Consider the following 6,000-nt stretch of genomic DNA (forward strand, 5'->3'; position numbering starts at 1 on the left):
AGGAATTACAATGGTTTCTCTATGTGCCTCCCATTTTTTAAGGGGCCAAAAGTAATGGGACAAACTAAACGATCCTAAATCTAACTTTCACTTTTTAATACTTTGTTGCAAATCCTTTGCAGGCAATTACAGCCTGAAGTCTGGAACGCATAGACATCACCAGATGCTGGGTTTCATCCCTGGTGATGCTCTGCCAGGCCTCTACTGCAAATGTCTTCAGTTCCTGCTTGTTCTTGGGGCATTTTCCCTTCAGTTTTGTCTTCATCAAGTGAAATGCATGCTCGGTCGGATTCAGGTCAGGGGATTGACTTGGCCATTGCATAACATTCCACTTTTTAGCCTTAAAAAACCCTTTGGTTGCTTTTGCAGTATGCTTCGGGTCATTGTCCATCTGCACTGTGAAGCGCTGTCCAATGAGTTCTGAAGCATTTGACTGAATATGAGCATATAATATTGCCCGAAACACTTCAGAATTCATTCTGCTGCTTTTGTCAGCAGTCACATCATCAATAAATACAAGGGAACCAGTTCCATTGGCAGCCATACATGCCCACGCCATGACACTACCACCACCATGCTTCACTGATGAGGTGGTATGTTTTGGATCGTGAGCAGTTCATTTCATTCTCTTCTCTTCCCATCACTCTGGTACAAGTTGATCTTTGTCTCATCTGTCAATAGGATGTTGTTCCAGAACTGTAATGGCTTTTTTAGATGCTGTTTGGCAAACTCTAATCTGGTCTTCCTGTTTTTGTGGCTCACCAATGGTTTGCATCTTGTGGTGAACCCTCTATATTCACTCTTATGAAGTCTTCTCTTGATTGTTGACTTTGACACATATACATCTACCTCCTGGAGAGTGTTCTTCATTTGGCCAACTGTTGTGAAGGGTTTTTTCTTCACCAGGGAAATAATTCTTTTGTCATCCACCACAGTTGTTTTCCGTGGTCTTCCGGGTCTTTTGGTGTTGCTGAGCTCTCCGGTGCATTCTTTCTTATTAAGAATGTTCCAAACAGTTGATTTGGCCACACCTAATGTATTTGCTATCTCTCTGATGGGTTTGTTTTGATTTTTCAGCCTAATGATGGCTTGCTTCACTGATAGTGACAGCTCTTTGGATCTCATATTGAGAGTTGACAGCAACTGATTCCAAATGCAAATGTCACACCTAGAATCAACTCCAGACCTTTTACCTGCTTAATTGATAATGAAATAAAGAGGGAATAGCCCACACCTGTCCATGAAATAGCTTTTGAGTTGATAGTCCCATTACTTTTGGCCCCTTAAAAAGTGGGAGGCACATATTGAAACTGTTGTAATTCCTACACCGTTCACCCGATTTGGATGTAATTACCCTCAAATTAAATCTGAAAGTCTGCAGTTAAAGCACATCTTGTTTGTTTCATTTCAAAAACATTGTGGTGGTGAATAGAGGCCAAAATCTGAAAATTCTGTCAATGTCCCAATTTTATGGACCTGTATATCAGATGCAGGGCCGGATTTACCATTAGGCAGCCTAGGCTCCCATCTAGGGCCCATCGGCTGGGTCCCCTCGATATCTAGGCCCTGTAATTAACCTGCTGCTCTGTGTTTGAACTGCTGCTGCTAGCACTGGTCACACCCGGGGAGAGGTCACCCACACAGTATAGCAGCAGCAGCATGGCCGGGGCCCTACCTATGCTATGCAGGGGAGGTGGACTCAGAGGCAGAGTTGCAGTCCTTCAGCTGAAGGAGCATGGGGAACCAGTGTCACCACTGCAGCTCGGCACCCAGTACCGGCCCGAGTCTAATTTTTTTTGTAAGCGGATATAAATTTTGGCGCCCCTTGTGAAATAATCCCGATTTTTCGGTGACAGAAAAAGGCTATTTAATTGCACAGCCTTTCCCCGCGCAGCGGGGATTTTTGACGGTAATTAGTCACAGGGGGAAACCCTGCATTTAATTGAATAACCCCCGTAGGCTACGCATAAAAAAACCCACAGCCCCCACATGAAAATAATTATGCTTTCATGCTTTGCAAAAAAAACACATAGGCCCCACATGAATATGTATGAAGTCCTTATACAGCAGGACCACCCTGGGTGCTAAGCTACAATTATACCCAAAGACACATATTCAGGGATAGGGTGACAGCACTTGGTGACAGTGAGAGGATGACGGCACTGGGTGACGACAGGGAGAGGGTGACAGCACTGTGTGATGATAGGGAGAGGGTGTCAGCACTGGGTGACAGCAATAGGTGACAGGGAGAGAGTGACAGTAGTTGGTAACGGAGGGGGTGACATCAGTGGGTAACAATGAGGGTGATGATGGAGAGGGTGACGACAGGGAGATGGTCACAGGGAAAGAGGTGATGACAGGGAGAGGGTGACAGCAGTGTGTGACAGATAGAGGGTGACGACAGGGAGAGGGTGATAGCACTGGGTGACAGAGAGGGTGACAGGGAGAGGGTGATAGCACTGGGTGACAGGGAGAGGGTGATAGCACTGGGTGACAGGTAGAAGGTGACAGCAGGGAGAGAGTGACAGCAGTTGGTAACGGAGGGGGTGAAATCAGTAATGCCCTAATACATTATGCCACACACATGTAATGCCCTTTCTAATATATAAGATCTCCATTGGCTTATTGCTAATTAAATCTCTTAAACATCCTTACTTAACTTAGTACTTAACTTATCTATTAAATTAAGAGACGGACACCATAACAGCTTGGATAAAAGGTCACAGCTTTTATTTCCAAATTAATTAATTCACCTAATCAAGGCTGTTTTCCGCTATGGCCTGGCGGGTTTCCTCGATGGTGACTGGTTGTTGCCTCTGGGCTGCCTCTAAGGCCAATAGTTGCACCTGGATGGATTCCTGCTGATCCCTGGTAGCTTCCTGCTGAGCCCTGGTAGCTTCTTGCTGAGCTGCCGTAGCTTGGAACAAGGCTTTAACAATGTCCTCCATTTTGTCCTGGAGTGTAGGTTGGAAGCAGAATCTGGCTTCCCTAAGCATCTGCGGATGCCACCGCTATGGACTTCAAAGGACACAACTTTATATCCACACTGACGAATTGGTGTCTGTCCCTTTAAATTTTAAATGAAAATTTTTTCTTGCTGCAATTTCAGTGTGTGATTGCCCGCATTCTCCACCAAATGTGACACAGTCAGGATAGGGGTCCCTCTCCTGGGGTAGATGGACTCCCTCTTTACACACACAGCAGCAGTAGAAACAGGATACAAGTCTGTGGTTCTCGTACAAATTGGTCGGCGCCAGTCTTTATTGTGCCAAATTAATATAAAGCATAAACAAAACATAAACATAAATCCTAGCCCGGCTGGGCACTAGCTACACCGCAGATTCCCTCTCTATAATAATGGTAGGGCCTATTGCCCTCACCATCAACAAAACACGTGCACAGTACTTACAAGGATTATCACCAAGTGTCTCTGAACAGGCTAGTCTGCCTGCTCTCCCAGGTGTGAGACAGTCAGCCACAAACAAACCATGCTTATATTAGCCATTTCTAGCTGCAAGCCCTAATGAGCCTGTTACCAGGCTGAAAGGCCCAAAACCTGGAGTGGCCTGTGGATGGAGCCCTCCCACTCCTCACATCCACACTCCTAGGACCCAAACCAGATTTTCCAAAAGCCGATACTCTGGTCTGCTTACAAAACAAACTTCTCCTGAGGGGATTTTTAGAACACATAGGCCAAAAACCTAGGACAAATGTACCTGCCATTGACCACTTTACCAGTGCTTCTATCACATATCCCCCCCTTTGTTTCGACCTGTGGGGCGGAACAGCCGCAGCCCCCAAACAATTACACGTGACAAAGCATCTGCATTGGCCAGCTGGCTTCCTGGCTTGTGTTCTACCATAAATTTAAGGGTTTGTAATGCCAAGAACCATCTTCTTATTTTCGCATTACTGTCCTTGTTTTCTGACATCCACTTCAGAGGGGCATGGTCAGTGATCAATCTGAACTTTCTTCCCACCAAGTAGTACCTGAGAATCTCTAACGCCCACTTTCTGGCCAATGCTTCTTTCTAGACCGTAGCATAGTTTCTTTCATGTACATTTAATTTTTGGCTTAAGAAGAAAATCGGGTGTTCTTCACCCTCTTTGCTTTGGGACAGGAACGCTCCGATACCTACATCGGACGCATCGGTTTGTACAACAAACTCTCTGTCAAAATCAGGTTTCATCAGAACTGGTTGGGTACATAACGCTATTTTTAACTCCAGGAAAGCCTTCTCTGCTTCAGGATCCCATTCCACCATGACTTTCTGTTTGTCTTTGGTAAGGTCAGTCAGTGGGACTGCAATGGTGGCAAAATTGGGTATAAACCTCCTATATAATACCCAGTGATCCCTAAGAAGGCTCTCACCTGCTTTTTATTCAGAGGTCGTGGCCAGTTTTGGATTGCCTCAATCTTATTGAGCTGTGGCTTTATCAAACCTCTGCCAATGGTGTACCCAAGACATTTTACTTCTTCCATCCCCAGACAACACTTTTTCGGGTTGGCCGTCAGACCTGCCTTAAGGATGAAGTCCAACACTGCTTGTACTCTGGGCAAGTGAGACTGCCAATCAGGACTATGAATGACCACATCATCCAGATAAGCAGCAGCATACTGTCTATGAGGCCTTAGAATCCTATCCATCATTCTTTGAAAGGTAGAAGGTGCCCCATGTAGCCCTAAGGGAAACATTTTGTATTGAAACAACCCATCTGGTGCAGAAAAAGCTATCTTTTCATTGGCGTTCTCGGTTAATGGCACTTGCCAATACCCTTTGGTTAAGTCAAGAGTAGTTAAATACCTGGCTGGACCCAGCCTTTCAATTAGTTTGTCCACCCTAGGCATAGGGTAGGTATCGAACTTTGACATACTGTTCAATTTACGGAAGTCATTGCAGAATCGCACACTCCCGTCGGGATTTGGAATGAGCACAATGTGACTTGACCACTCACTATGCGATTCTTCAATTACACCCAACTCTAACATTTTTTTAATTTCCTTCGGCACTGATTCTCTTTGGGCTTCTGGTAACCTATAGGGCTTTAGGTTAACCTTAACCCCTGGGTCAGTGATTATGTCATGTTTGATGAACGTGGTTTTCCCTGGTAGGTCAGAAAACAGCACCCTATTTCTGATCAGAAATTCCTTAACTTCCTGCTGTTGACTGGCTGACAGGGTTTTTGCCACTGTCACTTCGGGTACCATGGGCCCTGGGTCCCTGGGTTTACTGGAGGGGCTCGGATGGCTGACAGTGCTGCTCTATCCTTCCAGGGTTTTATAAGATTTACATGGTATATCTGTTCTGGCTTTCATTTCCCCGGCTGGTAAACTTTATAATTGACCTGCCCCACTTTTTCTAAGATTTCAAAGGCTCCTTGCCATTTTGCCAAAAGTTTACTTTCTACTGTGGGAACCAACACCAACACTCCCCAGGAGCAAAGTTGCATAAGCGAGCATTGCGGTTGTATACCCTCTGCTGTGTCTGCTGGGCCTGTTCCAAGTGCTCTCTTACTATCGGCACCACAGCAGCAAGTCTTTCTTGCATTTGAGAAACATGCTCAATAACTGTTTTATACGGACTGGACTGCCCCTCTCATGTCTCTTTGGCAATGTCAAGTAACCCCCTTGGATGTCTCCTGTACAATAAATCAAAAGGGGTAAACCCTGTGGAGGATTGGGTAACCTTTCCTATGGCCAAGAGCAAATAAGGTAACAAGTAATCCCAATCTCTACCATCTTTGTCCACTACTTTCCTTAGCATGTGTTTTAAAGTTTTATTAAACCTCTCTACTAACCCATGGGTCTGGGGATGGTACGCAGAGGTTCTTAATTGGTTAATTTTAAACAGGCAGCCTAACTCCTTCATGATTTTTGACATAAATGGGGTACCTTGGTCAGTCAGGATATCCTTAGGTATTCCCAACCTGCTAAAGACATGGACTAATTCTCTAGCAATGGTCTTGGTTGACGTATTGCGTAATGGTATCGCTTCCGGG

The sequence above is a fragment of the Taudactylus pleione genome, unplaced genomic scaffold (genome assembly GCF_031769625.1).
Source record: "Taudactylus pleione unplaced genomic scaffold, aTauple2 ptg000010l, whole genome shotgun sequence".
Taxonomy (NCBI): Eukaryota; Metazoa; Chordata; class Amphibia; order Anura; family Myobatrachidae; genus Taudactylus; species Taudactylus pleione.